Source organism: Neolamprologus brichardi, chromosome 15 (assembly GCF_056152115.1).
Source record: "Neolamprologus brichardi isolate AB-2024 chromosome 15, ASM5615211v1, whole genome shotgun sequence".
Taxonomy (NCBI): domain Eukaryota; kingdom Metazoa; phylum Chordata; class Actinopteri; order Cichliformes; family Cichlidae; genus Neolamprologus; species Neolamprologus brichardi.
Genome location: NC_142118.1, coordinates 27,303,779 through 27,320,050, shown reverse-complemented (window position 1 = coordinate 27,320,050; position 16,272 = coordinate 27,303,779). Strand labels below are relative to the sequence as shown.

The window sequence follows — 16,272 nt, the reverse complement described above, 5'->3', positions numbered from 1 at the left end:
CAATCAACCACTGTACGATCTGTGTAGATGAGAGAGCAGTGACTTATATGTTTCACCAAGTTTAGATGCTGCTTTTAATGCTTGTATTAAATAGAAGTTACCTTTTTGCTTTGGACTCAAATTATAAGTAGCAAATGATATTGCATAATTAATACTGAAGATTTTAAATTCCTAAACAGTGTCAAGCACAATCACGGTTGTTGTAGTACTGTTACTTGAAAGCAATATAATAATTGCAGGGCTCGCAAAATTTCAAAATCCCTGGTAGCCCTTCGGGCAGGGACTCTTCAGTTTTTGGTAGCCCAAAATAAATTTAAGTAGCCCGAATAAAAAAGAGAGCAATTTTTTGATTGATGTTTTGTTTCCTATTTGTTTCCGTTACAATATTATACATTAAAGTATAATATTGTAACGGAAATAAAACATTAATCAAAGAATTGTTGAAACACAAATTACAACATTGTATAAAAATTACAATCATCAACTCAAATACTTGGTTCTAATTGAACAGACATCTCTTTGCACTTGTAAGAACTGTGTAGAACATGAATCAGTCTGTGTCAGATTCTGAATTTGAAATTTCCACTGAAGTCACGGGTAAGAGGCAAGTGGAGGTGCCAAGAGGTGGAGGAACACCAAAGTAATTGCTTAAAGGAGCTTGCTTCTTCGACATCTTTAAGAGTTCTAAACAAATGTCTGTCCTCCTCCAGAAAATCTTATGTACGCAAACACGCGTTGCAACTTCTTATCTTGTGCACGTTTTTTATTTTGACAGCGAATGCGCACCTGCGGACCACTTATGTGCACCCCTGGTTATTTAGCTCGTCATATTGCAGCCACAGAAATTCTTTTGTCCATGAAACCATAAAGCTGCACTTTCTTTTTGCCTTATAGTCTGATTTGTCATAACGCTTCTGTTTTGTGGTAAGCTTTTCTTTGGCTGTCACTTCTTCACCCTGACCTGTCTTATTTGGCTCAGCAGAACTAAAATATATATCCTGCTGCTTTTACACACGCACTCACATAACGCTCAGCGATTCTCTGCGCGATCAACCTCTCACATGTTTAAGCTTGCTGCGGGAGATTTCACTTGTCATGTTTGCATAGTAAGCTAACGATTGATAAGACGATGTCAGAGGGATTGGTGCGCAAATTATCATCACTCACCAATCAGTACTGTCGCTCTCAGTTCACAGTTCGCGCGATTGCAAAGTGAAAGCAAAAAACAAGCGCAAATTCAAACGATTTCAATATGTCACATATTGACAGTGGCTCACCGATGCCAATGACATAATTACCCAGCTACATTTCCGAAAGAATGCAAAAGCACTGACATATATTTTGACATATATTTTCAGGGCTCGCGATTTTGCGAGCCCTGAATTGTATTTATTACTCAATAAAATTAGATGCATTGTATATGACAATAAGTACAAATTAAGGAGTAAAGACACATGAGTTGACTTGATGCAAAACAGTTTATAATCAAGTAATGAACAGTAGTTCTCCTAGTTGAAAAATAATATGTGATACTAATAGCTACCACACAGTCTATATCTCCTGTAGACAAATATAGCTGCGTTGAGAGATGTAGTACCTGATATGCCAAAATCAAAGATGGCTAGGTTAACAGTCATGAGCTCAGGAGGCTTTAACTTGGTCTTCCGTTTCATGGTCATATAAATGACATATCCATTCCCTGTTGCAGACATGATTCCTGAAAAAGAGAAAGAAAGACTGCGATCATACCAATTATCCATTAGTTCAGATTCTTTCCCATCATTCTTCATGGTAATCAAGACAGTATTTTTAGTACTTTCCATCAGTTTTGACCAGATGCTCAATACCACTATTTAAACTGCAGGCCCAAATCTTGACAGAGCCTCTGTGTTTCACAAACGGCTAACTAATCTAGCTTGTTAGTTACCCCACAAGTTAGTTTGTGAGTATGATTTTCAACAGAAACACTGAGACTCAAACAATAAGCTTGTTGTTCCTAGTTTTAGAGCCCAAAATTAGACCTAAAACAGAGTGTTCATGTTCATTATTTCAACATGTTCAGAGCAGCAGGACAGGCTAAGTTCTCTCCTGAGAAATGTTATTCCCTCTTGCTTAAATTTTGGATTTTCTTTAATATGAAACTGAAAAAGTCCAAAAAGGTGGCTCACTGTTTGGATTTAAATATTGAAGAATTATGGACTCATTTATTTAAACTTAAATGCATCTACTAAACACATCTACACTGACATGTGCTTTAAAATTGGATCTTGTTTGTAGAAGCAGTTTGCATGCATAGGTTATTTGCATGCAGGTTTATTTAAAAATAAAACAGCGTCTCAAAGGCATTGGGGTATTTCCCAGTGGTCTGAGGGTCATTTCAATCTGCTGTGTGTCAAATTGACCAGTGGATGATACAGCTACAGGAAATGAGTTGGGAACTCAGAACACATTACTCTCTCACACTCTCTGTCTTTGACAGAGACACTCAGTACTTTCTTCCCTATCTATGTCTTGTACAACATTTTCCCAATGATATGGATGATATCACAAGATGAAACAGGAACATGTAGATAAGGTTAAATAAGATAAGCCAAATGCAGCTTTATTCACTCTCTGGAATGCCTATGTATTGATGGAGACATAGCGAGATCAGTTTTCTTCCTTCCTTTCAAACCTTGAAAATAAAGAAATTGACTTGTTTTTGATCTCTTATGCTTTGGATTTTCCAAAATCCTCTCAAATTCTGCCCTAATTCAGTTTGTCAAGTGGCGAGTGATAAGAGGAAAACATTTTTCTTCTTCCACACATCTTTTACCAACACATGCATATCTATAAAACGGTAGCTATATTCCGGTAATCATCATCAGCTATGAATGAACAAGCTTCTGGCCAGTGGCTAATGCATAACCAAACATTGCACAAAAATTGCACTACATATCACTATGCTACAAACCGAACATATCCCAACTTTATATAGTGTGTGAAGCTAAAACATAAAGGTTAAAGACGTCAGACAAGCAAACCATACAGTGACCCATGAAGATGTAGAAAAAATAAAATAAAACCTTAAAGCTAAAAATTTAACAAGCAAGTCCTGTAAAGCTAACACATTAGCCATGACAATTTTATAAGAGAATGATAAAAAAAGTTTCAAAATTAACACCAGTTTCAGGACAATGTTGTCAGTTCCTTCTCTCCCTATTTAAAAATTAACACTAAATGTGCCTTCAAATTTGTAGTAAATTGCAAAGGGGTACAATGGCTCAATCTACAGTGGATGTATTTAAATTACTGTTAACTATTTTTTGTTTTGTTTTGTTTTTTAAAGTAAGAACACAAATACAAATACGAACATGCTGTTTTATGATTTGGGAATCAGTGTCACAACCCCGTCAAAACTGCTAAACTTGAATGCCCCATGTGACACTATCACAAAAATCATCTTTGTTTGCTTTGTAAATAGTGGCTGATACTAATATTTTTTCTTTCATACATATCCAAAATAGTTTTTCTCTGTATTTCAAAACTGCATAGGGTGTCTTTGATTCATTCAAATGCAGACATGTGGAAACTGCACCTAATATCTCAATCAACTCTAACCATGTACCCAACTGAGCTTCTATTATAGTCTGCTAGAAAAAAAAGTCACTTTAACTTATCAATAACGCTAATATGATTGCCTGGGTTGTCATAGAAATCCGACAGAACAATCAAATCCAAAAGTCTTTCAAATATTGTTTAACTATTAAAGAAGGCTCATGGTGTCATTAGCCTAGAGGCAGTCATTAACTCTATGTACTATGTACTAATCACCACAAAATCTTGTTTGTGCAGGCTGTTCAACTATTCTGGAAATTGTAACAATAAATATGAAACACATAAAAACGAATATCAAAGAAAACTTTAACAAGAGAAAATATGTTTTACGAGGATTATTTTGACCCAGAGGTTTTTGTTCCTTCTTAGAAAAGCTACTGTAAATAGGAATGTACATAACACCTGGATTCAATATCAGGGCTTTTATCTTCTTAATTTGTCATGGAATGAAAAGGGAACGTGTATCATCTGGTTATGGAACAGTTTGTCAGTCAACATTTACTTTTCAGACCCTAAAAAATGGGGGTTTATGTATAAAAATGGCTGTAAATCCAAAACAGCTAATCCACTGCTCTCTGGATAATATGCATCCTGTGTCATATTTCATTTTAATAAAATCATCAGTATTTTTTAGCTATAGAATAATTGGTAGAAAGCTGGATCCCAGTTAATTATACCAATCATTTAAAGTTCACTACAAGACATACTTATTCTGCCAATAACTCTGCACTGACCTCAGCACAAACAGGCTTGGTTTTGAAAGAATAAACTATGACATAGACCCTTATTTTATCGTAATACATAATTATCTTCATTATGTGATAACCTGAGCCTACTCTGTATTACAAAAACAAAAGCAAGCATTTTGTATCAAAATCCATGTCTGTAATGTAAGCTATATAATTCAAACTTATTTATATAGCTATAGAAGTTACTATATAGCTGTTGTTAAACAGAAATTTAAATCAACTCCAACTCAACTGGCTAGAATGTGGATAAATGCTGGAAGATCATAGTCACAAATTCTGGATTTGCATCTCCAGTAAACTTCTTTGGAAACAAACATCAATTACAGTTGTCAAAAAAATTGATACTCAGAAGTTAAAACTGATAACTCAACGCATCTTTGCCTTCTCCAGCTAACACACAACAACAGACACCACGGCTGTACTTTAAAGCAATGAAATAATCTAAATGATTTGTAAAATGAATACAACCTCTCAATTTAATCTTAAACACTTAATTTGTTAAGTATAATTGGGGTGAACTGGTTGAAAATTAACAAGTTAACTTTCGAGATATGAATTTGTGAATTTGGATAATTGGATACTTTCCAGATGAATCTGTCCCACGGACAAATACCTTTTAAAGATCCTGCTGGCATTCAGCACAAAATTCATCACTAAGGTCTGGTTCCAAAAAGACTAACCTATAAGCACCTAGTTTATTAAAATTGTTAAAAATGGGAGAAAAAAGGTGGGGAAAATGGTGTTGAAACTTTTTTTCTTTTATGAAAAAATGTTTGGGAACCTCCTCCATGACCTCATTCTGTTTTTTTCTTTTTGCCAGTTCTTGGTGTGTGTGTGTGTGTGTGTGTTTTATTTATGAAAATCTAATTTAAAAAAAAAAAAGTAAAAACAAAAAAGAAGAAGAAGAAAACTGTCATTTTCTTAATATTAACCAGGCCTGAATACAATGTCATAATGCAAATCTACTCCTCCACTTAAAAGCTCCACCATTTTAATCAAATGAAAAAGATTCACAAACAGACATTAACTCACTATTTTCATTAATTTTATAATTAATGAAAATAGTGAATCAGAAGAAGTGTCAAAGACGTGCAGAAACCAGAGTTTAGTAACACTCCATCTCCCCACTGAAATGGCAGAGATTGTGTGGGATAAAGCGGCCACCCCGTCAGCTGCTTCCTATTCAGCATGTTGGTTTTGCACACACATTCTGTTCACTGCTGAATAAATCAGATTCATTTATGAGGGTTTATTTATAAGGGCACTTGAAGGAAAAATAATTTAACTAATAGCACAATGAGGAGAGTGTACATGTCCACATTTCCATGTACTCATATGATGCACAGCACCAGGAAAAAATATAATAGCAAAGACAGAGTGCCATGAAGGGGCTGTAAGGGCATTCCTACAAGAATAAAAGGAACAATGGAAAACCACAACAAACAGAACATGAACCCCCACGCTGCCTTTTGCTCTGTCCATCTGTTTCTGTCACCATACATTAAGCCGCTCTATTCTCGGGTATCTCAGTCACATTGTAAGATAGATGAAAATCAAATTAGGCCACCTGTCTTACTGAATTTACAAGCATATACAGTAACTCATCAGTGCCAGGTAAAAAAGATGATCCACTTCTCGTGTTTAAAAAATTTATCTCCAAGATGAAGTAGTGGCCGTGTCTGTTACACAAACTAGATTAAAGGCTACAAAAACAAATGAGTATCTACTATTATAAGCTGCAGAATACAAAGATAAGGCAGACAGCATCTGTGAGAAGAAATATGTGTATGAAAAGAGGACCTTCGTCTTCAAAGTTTCAATAATAATCATGTGGTTAAGGTTATCTAATTATCATTAGTTAAACGGGGACCCTACTTGTTAAGTCAAATATTTTGTTGACCCCAGATTGTCTTTCTAGTTCTCACTTCCTCCTTTGTTCCACTCATAATTACTATTGATAGTATTGATACTATTGTCTTTTGTCATGTCATCCCTCGTGGTTGTGTTTCCTTGTTCTGTGTTCCCACAGTCTACTGATATTCTGAGTCCCTGCCCTGTGTATAATCTGGTTTTCCTGTATTTTTGTGAATGATGGCACTTAAACTGATATTTTGAGTCATACCGGTTTCCCAAGTGGTGCATTTGGGTCCACGACCTGCCTGTCACACAGCCAACACTTGACATGCCACATTAAAGGCAAATTTAAAACCAATGGAAAATTATATTTTCTGAATATGGTACATGGACGACATATCAAACTCACAGCTTCTATAACCCTATAAATTCCTATAAGGAGGGATTTTCTCCTTATTTTGTGTTTTAGCACTGAACTATGGAATATCAAAGGTTTTAAAACCAGTTTTTGGGTAATTTGTAGTACTACTGTAGTACTACCTCCACCGTAAGAGGAACCTCTGAATGACTTAATTGTACAGTGACTGATCTAGATCAGTGTGGATGTTGGTGTCTAAGCAAGTTAATGGAGCAACAGTGACATTCAGACTTGATTATGTTATTGAAGAAATACAGCAACATTTTCACTGCGCTATTTCAAACTGCTATTGAGGCATTGACACAGAGCAAAGAATTAATAGAAAAAGAATAAACAGAAATAGGGTTGCAAGAAAGTACAAGTTCACTCTGACTGTGAGTGCAAAGAGCTGCTCCAACACAGCTCCAGTGTCCATCAAGTGTTCTACACGCAACCCGGTCTTCCTCCTCCCATTCTGATTACCATTTTTACATTATTCTCCAGGGTCTTCACAGTAATGTGAAAAACCTATTTACATTAAAAAGAAATCTACTTAACAAGAAGTTAGGGTTCAGAGCTAAGGGTTGGGGTCATCAATGATGATGACTTAGACCTCAGAGGGTAAACAACATTTCTTGCTACTCTGTCATTGTAAAAAATAGTAACACACAACAATCACACAGCTCCAATAACAATTTCCTCCTTCTTGTTGCAGCCAGTTTGCTAATTGTATTTCTACTGGCAATGGCAGTGCACATGCACATGCAGTTCGAGAAAGCCTTTAAAGGTGCTGAAGTTACATACCTGGAAGAATCTGTCAGAGAGTCTCCAGACCTCTTTGGTCCTCAAGTTACTTGGAGTACATAAATGCCAACATAAACTTTAATTCTGTTATTAGTTACCATCCTTGTGCTTAATGCTCCTTCTATTCACGAGGAGTTATGTTTGTGTGAGTTGTTATCATTTAATGACAGAGGCTGTCAAGAGAACTTAGCTAGCAATTAAAAAAATTAACAGCCACAGACAGCCACAAACTCGGGTAATGTATGTTAATGTTATCAACGTATAATTACAAACACTGCAGAACTCAAAGTGAACATTATCAGCATGGGCCTGACATATAAAGAACAAGAAATGTTTACATTTCCAAAAATGTATCTAAACATGCGTTACTCATTTGGTTTCACTTTGCAGCTGGTTTTTTTTTTTTTTACTTTTTCCTTAACGAAATCATGTCATGACAAGCTGACAGCAGTACCTGAACCCTGACAGTTCAACAGAGTCCAACTTAAGAAAATGCCTCTAAATAGATAAAGATGGGGAAAACCATCATGCTGGAAACACATAAGCTGAAAAGTGTACAAACAACAAAATACAGAAAAAAACTGTACATTCCTGAAATCAAAGAGCACAGCAACCTGAAATTAATTACAGAAACATCAGAGTCTGGCTATGTTTCAGCCACAGGCTCAACAGGAACATTTTTAGAAACTACAAGTGGTTACTTTTCAGTTAAGGTTTCACACATATATTTTGGTCTTACAGTTCTGAATTTACTGTTGGATTTAGGCAGACAGATTTACCTCTAGTAAATGGTTTGGGGAAATCAAATCTCCTACTTCATGGAAATGAGCCAAAGGGAGAGCAAACAGACATTAACTTATTACACTCTGTTTTTATCTTCACTTTGTCCGATAAAAGGCTATATTTGCCAGCTGTTTCAGATTTGGGTTGTGGTTTGTGTTAGCAACTGTGTTCTGTGCTGGCACTGATGTCATTATTTGTTTCCACTATGTATTAGCGCATTCTGTGCTTGGTTGTTTTCCATCTTTCCATGTCCTTTAAAATCCTACACGTGTGTTGTCAATTTGGTGAAGATGTTTTTATCATGTGCTTGTCTTTTGCAGATTAAGAGTACAGTGAAATCTACAGACACTGGTGTGATTGAAAATATGTGAGCCTGAAGGTCTCATGTGACTTCCAGCTGATGTTATCAGAACACATTTTCCTTTTGTGGGGAGTTCCAGGCACTGGCTGTGCAAACTGCTTCTGTGCACATTACCCTTTTGCTATTTTCAGCTTGTAAACAATGAAGATCTCACAAGGACAAGAGTAAGCAGTTAATTATCCCAAGGGGCCACATGAGAAACTGGGACTGTTGTGGAGGGCCACGGCATAAGATGAAGTGAATTGCCAGCAGCCCTCCACAACATCCCCAGTCCAAGTTTCTAATATGGCCTCTTTGGAAAATTAGTTTCCCATCCTTGTTATAGGGCAGCATGTGTGTAAGTCTGTCATTGTTTGAAGAATTCATCAGTTTGAGCTGCTGTCACTGCTGCAAAGCAAGGACAACTCTTTTCTGTGTATTAAAACTTCTTTGACTATAAGTTGGTCTTTGAAGCATTGTTAACATGTTATCCGAATTATGAGATTTGTCTCTGTTAATGACAAATACAAGGTTTCTTCCTCATTAACCCTTGTAGCTTAGAACAGGACAGGGAAGATGTGGGTGGCTGAAAGATTTAAATTCACACTCAAGTAATTACATTGCTAATAGGAAACCACAGATGGACTAATTGTGCATCTCTAAATACACAGTGGGGGATGAGAAAGAAAACAGACAGTGAGAAGTTTATTTCACTTATAGCCTATACCAGAGATAAGCATTCACAGTCAAGGGTGTTCTAGCCTTCTGTAATCCCAGGTTTTCTCTTTAACATCTCAAGTTAGAGCTGGACTTTAAGCCACATGCTAAATAGGCATTTTTCCATCAAAACTAGAAGATGTTAAATTTCTAATTAAGTCTCATACACTTTAGTCTGACAATTTTGTGTTTAACCCTCTGGGGACTAATTACAACCTTACTGTTACTCTCACTTGCTGCTTGGCTAGACTGTTTAGGCAAAAACTTCTAGGGCATACTTTTGTTCTTCACTTCCTATTTGTTCCATTTTATTCCAGTTCTTTCATTTAATACCTGCAATTAAAACATATTTTTTCATATAATAAAAATGTAACATTAAAGAAAGAAGTAATTATGTGTAGTACAAGAATTTAATTACAGCTATTAGTGCTGTTGATATGCCCATTAATACTTAATAGACTGTGCATCTTCATTATGTGGCTCAAATATTATGCGGCTCAAATGTCTCTAATGTCTGCATTTTCCAAAGTAGGGATTAAGCTAAAAGAGCAACAACAGTTGCCAATATTCTATTTCTTTAACATTTTTTTTTACACTTTCCCCCAGGTGACAATATGCACTCACAGCATGTAGACGATGACAGGAATTTTACTGAGGAGACTGTGGTTTGTTCTGTAGTTGTCAGGCTGAAATTCACTTACGAATTTCCCTTGATGTTTGGCTAGATTTAGGCAAAGACTTCTAGAAGCAAGCCTCGTGACCTCGTAACAAATCTGGGTGGTTACTTTGAATCCCCCAATCTACATCAATCAGGAGAGAGCTACAAATTCAAATCTAATGATCAGTGCAATGTAGAATTGCCAGTGAAATCTGATAAGAAAAAAAAACACAAACACTTGAAGTGTAATCATACCGCCCATAATATGGTTCAAGAACATCCCCCCAACATGTACTTCTAATATGTCTAATATAAAGTGCCTGCCCATCCCACTAGACACTGAACAAAAATGTATGGTACAGTACAACAAGAAAAAGTAGAAAGAAGAACGAGTCTGCAGTACTTTTTATATCCACTACACTAATGAGTAGTACATGACAGATTAAGAAAAGGACTTTTCTAATGTACAAATAATCCCTTTCACCACATGTTACATGTTGAAGTGAGATGAGTCAATCTCAAAGCAAAAATAAAATATGAGTTGTTATTACTAATATTTGGAATATGTAGCAAGAAAATAAAAATAATAATGCAAAGCAAGACTGTTTCAAAACTTCCAGGTACCAGATCACAATATCACATATAACAGCTGCTTGCTTCATCAACAGGGTGCCACAGAAAAGACTTTCTTGTGTTATTTCATATGTTGCATCATGGTTTCAAGTTTCATTGTCATGTACAGATAAACAGTGTAGCCACATTTACCCATAATGGAATTCTTTGGCTTGTGCTCCTCAGCTTTACATAAGCATATAGAAAGTGTAGGAATGGGTATTGATAAGATTTTCACGATTCCGATTCCATTTTCGATTCTGTTTAACAATTCGATTCTTTATCGATTCTCTTATCGATTCTTTTTAAAAAAAGGAGAACACTAAGGTCTAATAGCTTAGAACTTTGTTTTATATCTTCTCTTTGAACAAGATAGAAATTTAGGAGTAACATGGCCTTACAAACCCAACAGTGAGATCTTAAGAGATTCATAGCCCACAGCTCTTCAATGGGGTGTCACAGGGTCAGTGACACCCCATTGTGCAGTGAGAACTGCCAGCATCTGAGCCAGATTCTGTCTGTCTCTCTCATCATGGTCACCTAAATGCACAGTAATGGCAGGTTTTGTAATAAGGCAGATCGCGCTAACATAATATGCACTGTTAGTTGATTATTTACCTGCCGCATTAACGGGAGAGGACGTGCAAACGTTACCGCTGCTGCTGGGTTGAGATTCACGAGTCCGGAGCGGAATTAAAAACACGACATTCATTTAAGGTCATCGTGTGTTTTGTGAGCAAATGCTTTTGCATATTTGTAGTGTTTCCTCCCTTAAATGAAATATCTACTTTGCAAGTATTGCAAGTTGCCCTGTTGTCATCCATTCTCGTAAAGTAAAACCAAACTTTTGAGCGTTTGAGCCGCTTAGGCGCTGTGTTTCCTGCCAGGTAAATGACGCTCCGCAACGTGGTGACGTCATTCGGGGCGACTGGAATCGATAAGGGAATCGTTTGCAAAAATGGCAAACAATTCCAAGGAATTGAAACACTGGGAACCGGTTCTCAACAAGAACCGGTTTTCGATACCCATCCCTAAGAAAGTGTGCAGTTATATTAAGAAGAAAATAACAGAAAATAGCAGTAATAATAATAATAATAATAATAATAATAATAATAATAATAATGATGATGATGATGATGATGATAATGATGATACTAATAATAATAATAATAATAATAATAATGATAAAAGAGAAAAAGAGAGAAAAAAGTATTAAATATTTAGAGAATTTAAGACAAGTTGGTATTTACAGTTTGTGCAAGAGTATTTACAGGTTGTGCATAACTTGTGCAATGAGCATTTAATTGGCATTTGTTTAAGTGATAGTGTGTAGTCCTGTAATTGTAGTGAGTGTGTAATCGTGTGTATAGAATGTCAGCAGTTCAAAAGCCTGATGGCTTGTGGGTAAAAAATGTCTCTGTGTCTGCTAGTGCGGGTCTGAATACTCCTGAACCGCCTGCCAGACAGCAGGAGTGTGAAAAGTCTGTGGCTGGGATCAGAGAGGATCCGCTGCGTCTTCCTCATGCAGCACCGTCTATAGAGATCCTGCATGGCTGGCAGATCTCACCACCCTCTCTAGAGCTTTGCGGTCCAGAGCATTACAGCTACCATACCAGGTGGTGATGCAGCCAGTCAGAATACTCTCAATGTTGCATCAATAGAAGTTTGTTAGTATTCTGTCCAGCCACTGGCAGGATTTCTGGATGTCAGCCACTTCCTCTATCTCCCAGGGGTACATACCGTGCAGGGGCCTATCCTTCCATGATAGTTCCTCCTCTCGCTCTTCTTTCTTGGGTTTCTGCTGCCTGAGGTCGGATGCACTGAGCACGAGGTTGGATGGAGCTATTTTCCTGATGTACTCATCAATGTTCGTTTCTCATCCTGTGTCTCATCCTGGACCATAGTTCTGACACTGACTAGTCCATGCCCCCTTCCTTCCGCTTAGCATACAGCATCTGGGTGCTTGACTTGGGGTGAAACCCTCCATGTGGTATCAGGAGCTTCCCGGTCTTGATGTCAGTGGCTTCTATCACCTCCTTTGGCCAGCTTATTATCGTAATTGATCAGGGCAGGGCATAGGTTTGATAGTCTGGATCTGGTTCTTACCGTTCAAGCTGGACTCCTCGCGACTGAATAGAATAAACCCTCATTATCCCACGGATGAGAAATTTCTGTGTACTTAGTGGTTGCAGCTTTTCTAGCAACCTCTTTGTTGTTCCCATTTGCCTGCAGGATCCCCAGGTACTTGTAGCCGCCCTTCAATCCCCTCAGTTGTGACTAACTTCCCTCTCTTTGTTACCAACCCACTACACTTCTCCAATCCAAACATCCAAATGACATTCCAAGTGTAGTGTGTATAGAGTGGTGCTGTGGATCAGTGAATCGATGTGTCATTCACTCTTGACATACAGCTTAATGTTATCTATGTATTGGAGGTGGCTGACAACTGCTCCATTCCGTAGTCGGTATCTGTAGTAAGTCTTGTCAATAATTGTGCAAAACACCAGTGGGGACCGCGCATCTCCTTGGTAGATCCCACACTTGATGGTGACTTGTGCTATGGGCTATTTCTTTCTGTGCCCCACTCATGTATTGAGCCATGTGCCTGTTCATCTTAGTTGCTCTGAGCTTCCATGCGGTACTGAGCCAGGTTATTGGCCGGTAGTTGGTGAGCCCAGTCCCTTCTGGGGGTCCTTGGGGAGGACTTCAGTTAGCCATTCTGGGTGTCTCTCATTGACTAGCACCTGGTTCGTTTGTGCTGCCAGACGCTCATGGGATGCAGTTAGCGTCTTCAACCAGTAGCCGTGTCGGGGCCTGGTGCTGCCCAATCCTTCATGCTGGAGACCCTTTCATGGATGCCTGCCATATATATATTTCACACTGTCTGCCAGTGATATTCAGGTTTACAGACAACCCATTTTAACACACACTAATAAGCTGACTACATTTTTTTTGTCAGACCTGTGACTTAATGACATGTCATTAAATGAGTCAGTGTGTGTGATATGTAAGATTGTGTAAAATGTGTATCAGCAACTAAACTACTCTTCTGCTGACATTTTAATTTGGTGGCCTGTTAATTAGATCATATCCAATTTACTCCCATTGCAAAATTTGACATTACAACAACATTCATTTCACTCAAAATGTGAATTTTAGTGAAATGGTTTTCACTACAAACAATAGTGTTGTAGTGTTCTTGTTATTTGTTATTTTCAACTAAAGTCATTTTGTTTGACCAGCAAGACCCCCTGCAAAGCAATGTTCTCCAAAACAGTGCTTCGAACAGCTAGGATACTGCACAGAACTCTCAAACTCTCAGGCCTCTGGTAGAAGCTGAGCAAGTTTTTTTAAAAAGCAGTAAAAAGGTAATAACATAATAGCTACACATGGGTCATTTAACAAATGCAAAGTACAGGGGCACACGTTAGTCCTAAAGTCTTCCTACCTTACACTTTCCTTGTAACTGGGAACGTCTGACTTATGTTATGTATTCTTATTTAGGGAATACTGCAGCAAAAATTATAGCAGAGATTTGATAAAAAAAAATGTTACGTATTTTTGTCATACTGTCACCAGTCCATAAGGATGGAAATAGGTAAGAAAATACAGTTCATATTATTATGTACTCATGAAATTGTCCAGCTAAATAAAGTCAAAACTACAGAAGATAACTCAAAAGTTAGGATTCCATGGTAATGGATCACATGTTGAAGGTAATCAAAGGGCAGCAGCTTTCTCAGAAAATTCATTTGCTTGCGTCATTTACCTCAAAGTCTGAAATGTATTCTTTTAGTTTGCTGCTTACAATGAACCCTATTTAGCACAAATGACCTCCATTACAAACCTGAATTTGTACTTCTGCGAAAACATTGTTACATAATTAAAAAAACGAAGGGACAAACAGTATGTCAGTTCACAGCTTTTACTGTGACCAAGTGTGATCTCAACAATGACTTTTTGTACTTCTGCCTGCTTGAAGCGTCTCCAGAAGGCCTTTGATTTTCTCAGAAAAAAGTCAGGAATCTGATATTCTGTTGGGCTTAAGAAATTGCAGTCACTCATCTTCGCATTAAGAAAACATTCTTTGGGAAAAAAAAGACCAGGAGACCAGCCTTTAACATTACACGCAAATGATACAATTTACAGTCTGCATACTTTCCAGTTGCTGGGCTACTCATTTCTCATATGTGTACCTGGAGAAAATACACAGTGCAGATTTACTAGCTGGGACGACTCATCGTTATACTGCAATCAAGCACATATAAGAGTGGATAGTTGTGCCAATGGTCCTCTCACATGTCACAAATTTATAGACACAGAGGCAACCATTTCATTACAATAATGACTCATGCAATATAACAAACTCAAAAAGGAGCATCCGTAGGTTTAAGTAGAGACACTCAAAGGCTTTTGTACTCCCTGCATGTGTATAAATGTGACTGAAATGAGGAAACCTGAAGTGAAAAGCCAAACTGTAAGAGCAGTGTTTACAACTTAGAGACATCCTAATGCACCAATCACATGCTCCTTCTGATAATGCCGTACCCCCAGTAAATGTAATTCAGTTTTAATTATAAATAGATATTTCCCCCGAGTTTATTCCTGTTGAATAATGGTTTCCATCAGTAATTGAAATCTCCATGAAGTATGATGCATCACCCTATCCCTAACCCTACCCTCATGCTACAGTTTTTTATGTGTCTCAGGTAGAACAATAATTTTGACCAGTTTCATAAAACCAAAAACTACTGATTTTTAGGTAGAGGGTTTGAGTTAGGGTTAGGATTTAGGTCATCACGATCATGCCTCAGACCTCAGAGTTTTTACTTATTGTTTTCATTGTGTAGTCTCAGTTACAACACTATGTTCAGCAGAGCATAATATTTTTCATCATATACGTCACACTGACACCATGTCCAAGTGTTATGGAAATTCCCATTTTCCCTACGGGACCATTGTACACCTCCATCTGAGTCAGCCAAAGTAAACCCTAACCTTTTGGACCACATTTTGTTGTACAGGACAAGAAAATCAAACTGTATGTTGCATCTTTTTATGTTTGTTAAAGTTAGTTAAAGCAAACTTGAGTCTGTTTTCTCGTCCAATAGAAGTAGGACATAGAGCAGAATGGTAGAAAATCAGACATTTATGCAAACATGATGATTCTTCTTAACAAAAGACTCACCTATGATACAGACGTAAAGAGCTGCAACAACGTCCGCCTCCCTGGAGAGTCTTGAGGCGAAAGGGTCACCACGGAGGAGATAATGTGGGAGGTATGAGGGATGTGGCCACGTTGCGTTCTCCATCACTGCCATCAGCAGAGAATGTCCTGTGAAATAGAGGAAACTACAGTTGTAGTGTGCTCGCATGGGTTACAAACAGGGCAAGAACCTTGATAAAGCATTGTGACAGCATGCTGAAAATTCAGAGTTTTTGGTTTTTGAGTGCTCTGGTGTTTGCTGTGGTTGCCAACATGAAAATTGTCCACAGTCCACTCCCTGATTAATTTGGATAATTCAAAGTAATAAAAATAGGGGACTTCCGGTTGGCAGCGAGCAGAATGGCTGCGTAATTTCTGAGCTCCACAGGGTCGAGCGAATTCCACCTTAATTTCAAGTTTTCTGACTACTTCTATGTTTAAAACAATGCCGGGGGGGGGGGGTTAATGAAGGCAAAGAAAAAGCACAGGAAGATACATGAACCAACTGAACAGTATTTTCCAGAAGAACGAGAAGGTACGCACGCTGATATGGAT

General features: G+C 37.7%; 1 long non-coding RNA gene across 1 annotated transcript in view; it reads right to left on the bottom strand.

The window, feature by feature from the left end:
- Positions 1-1,601: 1,601 nt before the first annotated feature.
- The window catches only part of LOC118454611 (uncharacterized), a 32,929-nt gene continuing 18,258 nt past the window's right edge, over positions 1,602-16,272 (bottom strand). Inside the window, exons 2-3 of the long non-coding RNA XR_004843812.2 lie at positions 15,700-15,846; positions 1,602-1,717 (exon numbers count right to left, since the gene is read on the bottom strand). This is a non-coding gene — a long non-coding RNA (uncharacterized LOC118454611). The remainder of the gene's footprint in view (positions 1,718-15,699; positions 15,847-16,272) is intronic.